The sequence below is a fragment of the Phaethon lepturus genome, unplaced genomic scaffold (genome assembly GCF_000687285.1).
Source record: "Phaethon lepturus isolate BGI_N335 unplaced genomic scaffold, ASM68728v1 scaffold4947, whole genome shotgun sequence".
In the NCBI taxonomy this organism is placed as follows: domain Eukaryota; kingdom Metazoa; phylum Chordata; class Aves; order Phaethontiformes; family Phaethontidae; genus Phaethon; species Phaethon lepturus.
The window spans coordinates 14,914-30,163 of NW_010552490.1; positions in this window are offsets into that span (position 1 = coordinate 14,914).

Below are 15,250 nucleotides of genomic sequence, written 5' to 3' on the forward strand. Positions count from 1 at the left end.
CATAAATGAGAATAAAACAAAGCAAATGGATAACATTATTGGCAAGTAAATATTTTCCTGTTGATATATGAGTAGGAGAGAAGATTTCCATATTAATACTGGTTTGTCTTCTTTGAACAGATATGCTTGTGAGAATCTCTTCATTGTATATGACATTTCCCAGGGCAACCTTGTGACCCTGGACCCTGTGTAGATTTGGAGAAAGAAATGGTCCAAGCCATGCAATCCAGATTCTGATCTCATTCAGGAATGTGCTGAGATACACATTTTTTTTCCTTTGACAGGAATTGTAATTATGCTGTTAGTGTTTCCTCATTTGTGCTCTATGGAAAGTATCTGTTCTGGTTATAAACCATAAAGTAATTTGTGCTATGACCAAGAGCAAAATCTTTGCTCTATTAAAGTCAATGGGAATTTTGCTATTGAGTTCAATACAAATTGCCATTTAATAGTATGCAGAATTCCAGTGTTAAATATGATTAGCAATCTCAGCAATCTCTATTACAATTGAGCATTACGTGCTTTGTGTTCTCATTTGTATTTCTGAAAAATGGATGTGAACTACTATTACTGGTACAGCTGCATTATTTTCTTTCTTTTTTAAAACTTCCCATAAATATATAAAGTATATACATTCTGGTCACATATATATATCAACTTTTCAAGTAACATAAATACAAAAAGGAATTATCCATTGTGCAATGGTTTTGATCCTTTTAATTGTGGTATTTGGTACTTTATTTGCCTCTGTCACAGTCAGTCATATTTTTAGTCTCAAGCCTTTGAAGAACTTGCTATTCTTCATAAGTGTTCTTGAGTTTGAACTTGGAAGAGTTCTTCTGATGATCTGGTTGTGAAACTGTCATCTAATATTAAAATATATAATGTGTTACTTAGGTGCTAGTTAATTGCATTTCATTCAATCTCTTTAGGAAATATTTAGTCTTTGCTAGCTTTGTTAAAGAATGGTTTTGGTTTTGCCATTTGAAAAAGGAGTTTAATGAACATGAATGTGTTAGTTAATTTAAACAATATCTATTAGTTATCTGGGTCTTTCACATGAATAATGCCTTAATGGATTGTTAGGCCAGGAAAATGTTGCCTCACTATAACTTGCTAATTCTAGACATGATAAAGATGTATAACTCTAAAGGTATATTTTTAGGATTAAAGAAGGTTCAGTTATTTATTTTTAAGAAATGAAGAGACTGGGTTTGTTAATTATTTTTTTTTACCATTTAAAACATATTTTGTGTCTTATTTTCACTACACAGGGATATTTTAATGAAATTAACTATTCCTGTTGCAAGAATACATGGATCATCCACTTGAGCAAAGATCAATATGTTAAACTAGCCTTGGATAGGTCAGTGGTAGAATTTATTTGTCAGCTTCTGTGCTTTTGAGAAAAGAAATCCAGGATATGTGAAACAAGTGGTTTTACATTGCAAAAATCACTGATCAAAGTTCTGAACAATGACGGAAAGCTGGAAGTTTTCCACTTGTTAGTTTTATCAAAATACTTCAGCATGGGACAGAAAATATACTTTCTTCCTTCTTTATGAAGCTACTCATAAAGTTTTAGCCTTTTCTCCCCTTTTCCCAATTTTGCATGCATAATAAGCAAACTAATAAGTCCATCTTTTCAAAGACCTTGTCTTTCAAGGTTTCCCTTACTTAAAAGGTATGATGTCAGAAATTTGCTGTACTCATTTACAATGAACTAAGAAATTTTCAGACTCCATTTACAAGAAAGCAGAATAGAAATCTTGTAGTGTTCTTATGCTTTTTAGCCTAGATTTAAGTAATACTACTGAAGGCGTTCTGTCAGAGGGCAGTTTTACTGTGATAAATTAGTTTTACATCCTCATGTATACTGAGTCCTATGTTGTAACTTGGAATCCTGTAGGAATGTCATAAACTACTCTGAAAATGGTGTGTTAGAGAATTATGGAGAAAAATAGGGTTTACAAAGTATCTGCTACTTTTACAGCAAAACCAACCTAAAGCTTAGGCATCTGATCTGAAGAATTATTCTTCACCAGAAGACACTGAACTGCAAGTCTTAACATCCTTCTGTCACAGAGATAGTCAAATTGTATTTGACTGCACCTAAAAATGGAAGAGGATCTTGTCCGTAGTGATCGGTACTTAACTGTGTGTCTAACATTGCCAGGGACCTCAAATGGCTGCATCAAGGATCTGTTGTGCTAGGAGCTGCATAACACAGAAATGTCTATACAATACCTATTCAGAAACAGTTTTGATGCCAAGAACTCCCAATTTTCAAAACAGTGTACTGCAGAGTTCTTGTGACTCATGTGTGTATAAATTTGAGGTATATTTTTTATGAAATTAGTTTTTTAAAAAAATATGAACAGTTCTCAGAAAAGTACTATTTTCAATACTCATATATACATCAGTGAACTACAAGCATTCCTGACCCTTTGCAAAAATTCTGATTCCATTGTGTCAGCCTGGAATCCATGAGAAGTGAAGCAACTGATTAATTTTGTGTATGTATTAAAAAATTGAAACTTTGATCATCATTTATACAAAAGTCCTTTGATAAGTTACCCTGTTACCACTTTAATGTATGAGTATGAATACTATTTCCAAAAACATTTTAACAACGGAAGCACAGACTATGGCCTAATAAAATGTCTTTTTCTTTTTCCTCTTATTTTTCTTTTCCTAAAGAATGGGCAATATCTTACTGAAATTATGCCAAAATCCACATACTAATTAATCTTCTAGATAAATTTAAGAAAGTCAGCATAAGGTTAACACTTTTTGCTGTTTGTGAAAGGATAACTCATTAAAATTAAGCTGTCATTTGTAAAGATGCAGTAAATTTCAGGGAATATTGTGTTTCCTTGGGTAGTACACACTTGAGAGTATGATCTAATACATGTAGCATGATTCCCTCCAAAAGGATTGATGCATCCTATGGGTAAAAATGAAATCTTTTCATTGTTTTCTCTATTCCCTGCTAATTAGTTAAAGTACTATCATTACTGAAACTAACAAGGAGATAGCTTTGTTTTGTACAGCAGTTTATTTTCTCATTGGAATATGTCTATACAATTTTTTTTATTCTATTTGAAGGGCACAGCTGGTGGATCTTTGCTTCAGCTTGGCCTGATGTCCTGTGCATGGTGTACATGACTTTAAATCTTTTATCTTATTTTGTCTGTGGGATAAAGAAACAAATGCAGTTTTTTGTAGGTGCCTTAGATCAGGAACAAACCAATTACGTTAACTTTAATTGTAAGAGAGCTTTAGTCCCTTGTCAAAGATAGGATTTGAGAAAAGAGAACGTGTGAAATTTATTCCTAGTTCAAAATGTACCTCAGCCATGTAGTAAGTAGAGACATTGTTATGAGGGAAAGCTTTAGCAGTCTGTGAAATGAACTTCTGCCTGTTGTTAACAGGAAATTAGAGGTACCAAAAAATTTTTATAAAGTTGAAACAGTTTATACACACCAGTGAAGATGTGGAAATTAACCATTTCAGAAAGTAAATTAGATACTTTTCCAGTATTTTATGGAAGCACTACTGAGTTCCTGGGAAAAGCCCAGTGTACTTACAGAGCTTTTTATCATAGAAAATAAGTAAAACCAGAGTTGGCAGAGGCATAAATAACATGAGACCTTCAATTCCTCATCTAGGTCACAGCAAATCTAAAATGAGATGCAAAAGCCTACTTAGAAAGAGGTAACCTGAGGAAAAATGAGATCACTTATGGAGCATGAATAAAAAGGCATATAATTCTTACAGTATCCAATAGCTATAGTTGTGGTGTAATTTATTATGCCATATTTATGAAGCATCTTTGAATTTCTTGTATTTTGATTGGTCGTACAGTGGGGAGGTCTTGATAATAAAACTGGAATCTTTTGCAAGGAAGTTTCAACAGTTGCAACATACTCCCTCCAGTGGCAAATACTCTGGACTCCATTCTACTGGCTACATTTAGAATCCAGAGCTGTTATTGCTGATGTTGTACGGAGCAGAAATAACAGAGCTTGACTGGCAGGGACCATGGTGATCTTGCATTCATGACAGTTTTGTTTGGTTGGGTTTTTTCGTTTTGTTTATCTAAAGGTATAGGAAAGGCATTTACCTAGCATTCATTCATTTTAACCCTCCAAGGGTGAAGTTTGCTCATAAACTGTGTGAAAGGGACTGATATACAGGCGTGTGACATTAAGCACACTTGTCTTTATTTTGCTAATGACCTGTAGGTCATCCCCAGTTAAGAATGTGGGAAGTCAGTAGCAACACAGCTTGTGTGTCAATGAGACTTTGACAAGAAGATTCCCAAATGGATCTTCCATGACTTAAAAACAATTAATGAAAACTTTTAACTGATGAGCTTCAATACATTAGCTATAGCCCTTCAGAAAACAGAAGTAATAATCTCTATTGGATTTTTGACGCAAACTTTGCACTGTGTTTTTCTCAGGAGCTCACTGGGATGATAATATCTCCTCTGTGTATCACAGACTTATTGGCCATTATTTCTTTAATCAAATCTACTACAATGAGAACCATTTTATTATGTAATCTCCCCCTTTACCAGTCACATATTATTTTCTCAAACTTTTTCTACCACTGTTCTACAAGTTTTCTACCATTGTTGTTCTTTTCCATGCAGACGATACTGTTATTGATTTTAGATACCAGAAAGAAGGTTTTTCCTCCAATTGAGATAAAAACATCTCTTTCATTTATTCATGGGGATCCTACAAATTTTGTCCAGTTAGATAATTTTGCTAATTGCAGAAGTACCACCTGTACAGTTGCCTTTCATTATCCACTCCAGAAAAACTGTGTTGGTCTTTTCAGAACAACTCCCATTTCCTTAGTCTCTGTTACAGTTAAACACTACAAATGAATGCAATATTGTAGATGGAATCCCTATGATAAAGGGTCTCATCACCTTTCTCTAAAGAAATTCCTCCATGTTCATAGTTCTAGTGGTCTCTCTCAGGTCTCAAACTGCAAAAAACTTACCTCCAATGAGCTTTCCACTATTACTTCTAATAGAAATGGCAAACCTTAATTACACTGCTTTCAGTGCTCTTTCTCATTCACCATTTGAGTTTTGAAGTAGCAGTCTTCAGATATCTTAGTAGCTGCTTTCTTACACCACTGTTTTCTGTAGCTCTTCCTCTTTAGGCCCATTTTTGATACACTTCTAACTTCACAGATGTAAGAATCACCTGTGAATTTCATTAACAAATTACTTAGACCTAATCTAGATTGCTGCTGTGATGTGTTTTTTCTTACTCTACTTTTTGTTCAAAGAAGTCATTTTTCCTGCTTGAGATCACATGCGAGTAGTGCTCTACACTAATGTGTTTTACACATAGGAGAGGATGAGATATATAATTACTTATTTTACTAAAATTGAGCTAATGAGATGATTGCATTAACTCATTTAGAAATACTAAGTAACAAGTGGTAGTGGTGCTTGTAATTAATCCTCAGGTAAAGATTTAAACATGCCATAAAAAAAAAAAGTAGGTACTTTATTGAAGGGACTGGGAACTGATGTAAAGAAAGTTGTTACCTGTGTCTGAATATCACTAAAAGGCAAAGTGATTTGCTTGGAGGAAGAACAAATCAATAATAGAATTTCACACCATTGTTAGTAAATACACACTATTTCCATTCTGCTATATCAGGTATGTTTCTAGGTAGCAGGCTAAGACACAGTTGTGATTTCCAGCCTGTAAATGTATTCTGTTCCTTCTACTTCCTCTCATTTTCCCCCAGATATTATTAACATTATTTTTAAAAAGGCTTTACATTGTGTTCCTTTTGATTCTCTTCATATGCCTTAGAACATCTGTTGGCTAGTTGCCAAGAGAAGGCAGTTAACTTTCTGTTATCATAATTTCTTCTTTCACATTTTGAATTTGCAAATTTCCAGAACTTTCAGTTTATCCAGTCGGCATACTTGAAATTTACTCTCCACTCTTTACCTGATTTTTCATCTCCCAGTTTTAGATCTTCTACGTCTGCTGTCTTTGTGGAAGAGAAATGCAGTCAACTCAAAGACTTCTTTTTTCAGGTTAACTGCATCCTAATATAAGAGATGTTGAACCCATTATAATATGCAAGCTGTAAATTCAGTGTAGAACATGTTCAATGATGAAAATCATATATGGATAACCAGGAGGCACATAGAACGCCAATTAAATAATCAAATGCAAATGAATGATAAAAAACACATATAAATATAAGCATAATTTTACATATAATTGTAAACATAATGCTTATTTATTACTCTTTTTAATGATAAGTATTATATTTTAATCTCTTTCCACATACAGAGAAGATGAGACACTGAAAACTGGGTGGTAAATGATCAGACATAAAATTAGAGTCCTGGTAACTTACTCTTAGGCTTCAGTCAATAGATACTTGAGCCAAGTACAGCCCACTAGAAGGTCTACATTTTAGCGTGACTGCTGTAGATTTAGAGAGATAAATGAAAGGGAGTTACAAAGCTGTCTAATTCTGAGCTCCTGCCCAGAAAAAGGTTCAAGAATGCTTAGAACACACTTAGAGATGTTTGTCTAAACTGTGAATTGTTTGTAGGACTCTCCAGTGTGCTTGATTACTTGTTCTCTCAAGGTAACCTGGCCCAAAGCTCATCCAGTATTTCTCAAGCCATATATTCTTGTGCCCTTTTCCCAAGGGAAGCTACTTTTGAAGTCTCCCTCTTTCTCTCTTCCTCTTCCTCTTTCTCAGCCTCCGTCTTGCTCTCACTCTCGCTCCTAGAACTGGCATCTCTTGATGCCAGAAATGAAAGTAATAAACGCATTTCTTCTTGCTCCCATTGTTGACCTGCTCTTGTACCCCTCAGGATGGTATACCTCAATGCTTCCGAACAGCTAGTATTGAAAATCACTATTGCAAATGAGCAAATTACCTCCTTCCAAATCCCCTTGGACTGAACAAATAAACAGGAGGTTCTTTTATAGCATTCTTTTGCATCTTTGAATGCTGTTACCAGACTCAGCCATCAGCCATAGTTTTTCTAGACTAAGCAGCCTCAGTTCTTATGGCCATTCCTATGACTGCTCTAAAACTTGCCTACCTTTTCAAGTGTGGAACCCCAAAGAAAACAGACTATTCTGGATGACGTCTTACTCACAGTGAGCAAAGCAGAATATGAATAATTCTCCTCTTTTATTTCTATATACTAGTAACAGTGTTGTATGTAATACTGATATCATAGTCATTTTTCATAGTTTATCACTGACTATGCTGGCTATGCTGACTACAACTTGCTTATGCAGTAATGCTGTCTAACCTGTAACTCCACATTTTCCATTTGTGCATTTGATTTTTTCTGCCTAAGGGAATATTTACACTGGTAAATTGCAGTAAGATAGGATACAAATTTATAGCACACTAGCTTCTCTATGCCAGCTTCCCCTGTGGATACTTGTAGCCTGCGCTAATGCCGGCTCTGTGCAACATGTGCAGTAGACAACATCACACAGAGCTATACTTACTGCTTAGCGAGAGTGTCAGCATGAAAAGTTAGTATGCAGCAGCATGTGTACCGTAAATTCATGCTTTAGTTTGCTGTACTAACCTGCTTGTGTAGACAAAGCTCCAAGTGTAGTACTCTGCACTTGTCTCTATTGAATTTCCTGTTATTGATTTCAGACCATTCCCCCCATTTATCCAGATGATTTTGGTATTCAATAATGTATCCCTCTCCTCCCCCTTTCAAAGTTACAACATCAGCTCTTCATAGTTTTTAATGATATTGTAAATCATTGCAAGATTGGACAGGTGGGGTTTTAACATTGCCAGAATAACAAGGATGGCATTTTTAACAGTTACAGTTTTTAGCCTACAATCACATAGGTCTAAAGAAATGATTATTTGGGGACTAAACAGAAGACTCACCAGATTATTCAACAGAGGAGATAACTTTCCTGTGTTGATGGAATGAGATGCTTCTGCAATTTATCTACTTTTGGAAGGGAGGAAGGTCATAAACTTTAAACCTTAAGTAGATTTTTGTGTGTAAAGTCAAAGCACAAAAGTATTTCTCTTGAAACTATTAACAATTAATAAAGACCTAATTCCTTCTCATATTAATGAGTGAAATAATTCACCAGAGGAGGATATCTGTAGTCTCTTTGGGATTTATACTGAGAGTTACTAATGGATTAGAAGTAGCCCTTACCTCTGACCTGTTAGTATGTATTCCAGTTTGGGGAAATGGCTTTTGTATAACTCTAGGAGAAGCTTCTACATTTTAATGGGTACCACATGGCTAAGAAAAGCTATGCAAGGTTGAATTATATGTTAATACTACCTTCTGATCAAAACAAGGATTTTAACCGTTATAAATACTATTTCTTTTTTATAATAATTAAATTTTGGTCATTCCATTTTAAACTGAATTTAATCCTTCTTTATAAAACTTAAACTGCAAATATTTGGAAGGCAAAATACACCTACAGCCACTCTTTACACTGTTTTACTATTAGCTATCAGCTCTCTGTTTACATCTAGTTCTAATGTGGCTATCGTAACACGTGGCATAACTTCACGTGAAAAACAAAGGTTCAGGTCTATTTGGTTACTTGCAGGCAGAGACAGGCTTTGCCAGTGCCCTGATCGGAATGGGTATCAGGAAGCCATATAGCCACATTAACACACTCTCCTGTGCTAATAAACCTCTGTGGCAGGTTTCAAAGTGAGAACATCACTGAGGTGATATGGTTGAACAGCTTTTGGGCTGGAGGGAGGTAAGTTCATACGATAGGTGAAGTCAGTTCAAGCCTGGCTGTAAAAAAATACATGAACAAATTTGTGGAGCCTGAACTGGAACCAAGGAAGTGATTTCATTTAATACCAGTCTCATTTCTGCAGATTGCTGGTAAAAGAAGTTTTCTATGCTTTCTTCTTCCTGCTTACTGTCTCCAACTGCTCAGTCTTATCTTTTTCTCCAAATCAGATTTCATGGCAGCTGCAATATAAGTAGAATCAGCCCTCAGTCCTTTCTTTCCTTCAAAGAACTGAACAAAGATTTCCCTTTTAAAATGTACTGGGTTCATGCTTGCCATTCCTATGAGAACCATCCAATTACAACACTTGCCTAGAAACTGGAAGACATGAATTCAGTCCTCTACTCTGTCAACTTCCCCATAGTAGCTGCATTTTCTAAGGCTATCATTCCTATCCTTTTCTGTTCTATGTGCTCTGAAAAAGCCCACTAGACAGTGCTTCCAAGGGTTCAGGGAGGGAAATATCTCAGGCTTAGGCATATGTTAGGTAGTCAGATGTTCATTGTAGTCAGTACTTGAGCAGGATAGGAGCTTTCAAGAGTCCTGGAGTTTTGTTGTTACAAATTGTGAGAAGTATAGATTTTACCTCCTCTTCATGCTAGACAACAGCTGAACAAGCACAATTTTGCCCTGAAGCCTTTTGGGTAAGGGGGTCTGGCTGTTCAAGGTGACTGTATGGCCAGTCATCAGCTAAGCAAGAATTCTGTGAAATTTTGGTTTCAGTGTCATAAGGAAAAGCTTGACAGGCTTCAAGGTGCTTTTTTCCTGTGAACCTAACCTCTACAGCTTAATTAAACAAAGACCATTTACATTGCAATGGAGGACAGTGTCTCTCTCTCTATATATTATTCACTGATAAGTCAATATACTCAGTTTATTTTCAGTGTTGTTCACTATTAGAACTAAAATACCAGTTATTCTGAGTTGCCTCACAGCCTGACCAGCATAAATTGGCTCATTTCCTGCAGATGTTCTGTCAGAGGTGGGTTCTTCCACTCTTCAGTTATTTATATTTCTGTTGTTATTAGTCCTGTTAAGCATCAGCCTAAGTAAGGGACAGCATGGAGCCTCACCTTCCCAAGGACTATACTGCTGGGAGGACATGACTGCTGAGCAGCGCTCCTCTGTGGCACTGCATAAGCTCTTGCGTTCATATAGTCTCTTCTCACTCATGCTGCTTCCTGCTGTTCAGGGAAGGAAGATCTACCTCCTTTTCCTACCTGTGGCCATTTCTGCATGCCCTGTGTGAAGATCCTCACACTTCCCTCTGTCCTCTTCACCACTACTCTAGACAATTATGTAAGGGTCTTTATTGCACATATTCTACTTGAAGAAAAGCCATTCTGCTGAGAGATGACAACATTTCTTCATCTACAATTACAGGTCATTGTTTTGAAGTTTCTGAAAAGAGCTATTGAAGAGCATCATTATTGCCAATCTTTTCTGTGTAAGTTTGAACTACAAATGCCCCTAGTGTACTGAAAAAATAATCTATGGACAATCTGAATCACGAAGAGTACTTTGGAAGGTCTGTGGACTGAAAATAAATTGCTGGTTATAAGAGATTTGACTGTAAATTCTGTCTGCCAATCATTTGAAGTAACCTAAGTGGACATCATCTGCAAATGGGTGCGGTGTGTTTAAGAGTTGATACTTTCTTTTGTATGTATTTTCAGCTATGGAATGAGATATCATGCTCTAGCATTTCACTGTTCAGGCAAGTCACATTGCATCTTTTTCACAGAGGTCATAGTTGCAAGGTCAAATTTACACTCTGAGGGATTCAAGTCTTCTAAGTATTTGCATGGGGTCAGTTTTTAGTCTGTATATACTGTCGTTCTTTGCTTAAATAAAAACACCGTCATGATTTGAAGTACTCCGTTTTGGAGCAGTCTCAAATGTGTATCTGACCGTTCATGTGATACATAAATTCAAGTCCACTGAAATCTATGATGAGATTCATATTGGAGTCACTGGATTTTCTGTCAGGGTTTTAGTGAATACTACCACAACCCAAAGACAACACAGGCTACATAAAGATTTAACTGTCTCGTAGACTACCATTACTGGATCTTCTCCAATGAGATGGACAAGACAGCTGAATCAGTCTTTCCTTCCTCTTTTTTTGAGAGGCAAGATCTAGTCAGCGGATATATTACTTCATGGCTTGTCTTCCTCATCTTCAAAACTAAACATCTCTTCATCCCACTACCAGGCAGCATGAAGAGTATGGTCTTGATATTGCAACAGGAACAGTCCTACACAAGGTTCTGTCTTCCTTCAGACCATTGCAAAAAGAGGAATAGAACTATTGCTTTTTGACAATTTTGTTTATTATTGCTTTTTGACAATATTGCTTATTTATTGCTCACTATTCTTTACTTACTATTTACATAATAGGATCTGTGATCTCAGCCATTGTACAGTTGTTAACACAGAGAGTCCCTAGCCTAGAAATGAACTAAACTGACATGGGAGCTTGAAAATGTGTATTATGGATGATAAAAAGGAAGGTTAGGGAGGGAAAGGAGGAAAAGGAGATATGGAGATACTGCCTAGTATCTCAAAACTGTCTAAATGCTGCTGCACCCTATTGCTATGACAAAATGTGTATCTCATAAGTATGCTCTAAACTGGTCTCATCAAACACCTGATCCCTTGTAGGCCTGTAAAATGAAAGCCTCAAGGACAAGCATAGGGGTATACAATGAAGCAACACTTAAGAGAAGAGCAATAGAATAATTGTGAAAAAGAAATCCAGCATGAGACCAAGATAGAAAAGTAGATAATAAAACCTGCCATCCTATTCCAGTAGCTACAGGAGCGATTTCTGTAGTGTGCTCCATTATATAGTGTAAATAGACCCTTGGTTTTAAGCCTCTTTTTGTTTCCACATCCATTTTCTGTATTCCTTCACCTGATGGGTCTTCTTGTCCCAAGAGGAAGACACACCTGAGCGTGTCATTTTTTTGGGTGGGGTGTAACTTAATTACTAAATGGCCTGATCTCATCCTGACTGGAAGGTAAAATTAGTTTTATTGCAGTAAGGGACCCTGCAAAACACTACTGCCCATATTCCAGATTCAGCCTGATTCTCTCTACCACAGTATATGGCAGGCTTCTGAAACCCTTTTCTGAGATGCTTAACTGTAGCTTTGCACCTAGCTAACATGGGTCTTCTTGCCACCAAAGACTCATAAAGGCTACCTGAAGGTTAAATATTTGCTCTGTTGAGCACAACAATACCTCAAGAATTGTCTAAATGGTCAGATGCTGCCACCCATACGTGACCCTTCCCAGTGCTATGAGTGGTGAGACTGGCTTATATCAATAAATCCATTTGAGAAGCAAGGATTGTTAGCAGGGATACAGTCACATACGGACCTTTCTACATGGCTCTAGAGTCTCAGCTAGCTTTGACAACTCTGGCTTGGAGCATATGTGGAGTTGGTGCATAACAGTCACCGCCTGTCTGTGGAGACTGGCCATAAACCTTAAAAAGTTGACCCTAAGGATTTATGCATTTGAAGAAAAAATTTCCAACATTATATTGTGGAACACCTTCTGTCAACTTCCAGCAAAGTGTCATAATCCAGGTGAGATATTAAATGGTCTCATTGCCTGAAATTCCATGGAGTTTCATTTAGCCTATAGGTAGTAAAAAATGCTCTACTACATGAAAGAACTTACGGATTTTTGTTTTCAGATCAGACATCTGCCACATGACCTATTCTCTTTATTGACAGACAGAAGCTGCATGAATTGATAAGCAACTTCTGTGTCTATGAACTGCTGGATATTGTGTTTCACTGACTACTTGAGTTATCATTGGGTAATTTGGCACATATCATGTAGAAAACACAGTAAACTGCTCACTCATGGTTTTGATTTTTTTTTTTTCAGAGCAATGTAATTTTCTTCTCTGCATTCATTTTACTTACACTAAAGTTGCTGTCTATTATCCGTTGAAGTCCTTGCGATTATCTGAATTTTTAGTACATTTTGTGGCAGAAACCATTACAAAGCTTGAAAACATTTCCATCATTTATGTATATGCAGACAACTTCAAATGATTTTCTTCTAATGCAAGTTTTCTTTTTCATAACCCTAAAGAATGTTTGATATGCTTTTGACAACATACTCATTTGAATGTGTAGAAGAGCTGCTGTGAGTGAGCACACTGTCAGTTTTGTAAAAACATTCAGCACAGTCCACATTTGGATCTGTATTTTTGATACCCAGCGTCTAAATACTCCATTTCCATTGAAAATCATCTTTAGAAAACATATTTCAGTTCATTTCACACTGTGTTAATTGTGTAACACACTGTAACCATTACCTTTTACCAGCCACAGTTGCTCATCTAATGGGAAATGATGACTTTAACAAGGAATTATTAGATCTGTTTGATCTGAGAATGCACATGTGGACAATGGGGGTTGCTGGCTGGAACATACACTATTTTCTCCCCCTATGAGTACATAATTGAATTACAAGTCTCATTTTAGGATGAAAAACATTGTCAGTAAACCTTGTGTTTTGTAGCTAGCCCTGCTGAGTGGCAAATTTTAGTTAACACTACTAAATAAATATGAGGCATTTAGTGTTACCTCAAAGCTAGTTTAAAATATGCTAGGTTTTCTAAATGGAAGGCAGATAGACAAAACTGTGTTTATTGTAGGTTAGAAAAATTTTGGACTAGTTTTCATTAAATACTGTTACAACTTTAAAATTTTATACTGGGGGTCAGCATCTCAGAGCTTTACTACAAACAGGAGGACCACATGCAAGTATCAGATGGTACTGTTCAACACTCTAAAGAGAAAACAGTGGTTTTTTCAGCAGTATTGCTTTAGATATCAGATGTTTCTGAATTTGTTGCTTGGGGAAGTGAGACACTCACAGTCTTGCTGTGAGACAGATGTCTCATGGGAGCATAAGCCCTGAATGTGCCATATTTAATTCTGCCATTGCCATCTACTCTTTGCTGGTGGAATCGTCATTATTTTTGTTCTAGAAATTGAGAAAGAGAAGTGAAATGACACTCTAAGATGACTTGGGAACCTGAAGTCCAGTTTTCATAAGTCATTGAGAGACACAGGAGTTTTGGGATATCTACCATGCACAGCCATAAGCAGAAAAGACAGTGCTCTCTCCTAATTGAAGTTTCTCCCATTCAGCAGCTATGCCAGTCTCAGCAGTGCTCTTAGTCCAAGCAACCATCCCATTCTGAGAGGGTAAATACACTTATTGGAGTGGACTTGATGTGAATACTCCACCTCAGGACCTGAGATCGTACCTCTATGAAACATCCCATTACAAGCTATAGCTGTAGCCCTAAGTCTCCTTGACAGTAATTTGCTGGGGCTTTCAAAATAACTCAGACTCCCAAAACAACAGATTGGTGCTTAGGTTCATCGTATTGGCACCGCTGTTGTTTTCACAGCTATAACTACAGCCTAACCTCCCAGGTGACCAATTCAGTTATGTCTATAGCCTCTTGCAACTGGCAGCTTCAAAGCAACCAAAGCACTGCTGCAACTTTCCTTACTGAATAGCTGCTCAGAGGACTAGCTCCAGCCTTGAGGCCCTGAAGATGGACTATTACAGAAAATGGGAACTTCCAGTTTGTGAATGATATATAATTCACCTAAAGGGCCCAACAATTTCTATCCTGTAAACTCTGTAGCAGAAGGGCCAGATTAAAGTCCCGAACAGCTGGAACATCTGCATAAACGATAGCCAAGTGGCACTAGCTGTGTCTGAAAGAGGTACTGTAAACGGGAAAAGAGACTGAGAAGCCCAATTTCTTGTGAGATCCACAGTGGGACAAACTATCTCTCTTGGTGCTATCAAAACCATCTCCTTAGTCCTTTCTCTGCTCGCTCTCACTCTTCCCACAACCTCTGTGTGGCACACCCCAGGCACCTATGTAGCAGCTTAGTCAAATCTGCTTAGGACCACTGGGAGTGTGTTTGATCAGCTAAAAGACCCTTAAATCCTTCTGAAAATGGGACCCAAAGACTTGTATAAAAGATTGTGCTGCCACAGATGAACCTGCCTTTAGGTGGCCCTGTGGATGTCTTTTGGGATAAGTGTGAGGCTGCCTGTGGCCTGTAGCACATACTAGGCTTTCAGGCCAGCGCAGGTCATGGAAGTGGTGCTCAGCGGATGCAGACCTTACAGCATCATGAAGTCCCAAAAGGCCAAGTTACATCTGTGAGGTGGGATGTAACTGAACTCGGGCATTGCAGGACCACCAAATGATGTTACTGCTAAAGTGTGAGCCCATTTCCTTGTGACTCCCCTTTTATCATTCCTCACACTCCCCTGGTTTCACAAGCCCATATTTGCCAAAACTGGCCTTGAAAGCTCTTATATACTTCAGATACTTTCCAAAGTGAATGTGAGATACTGGAGTC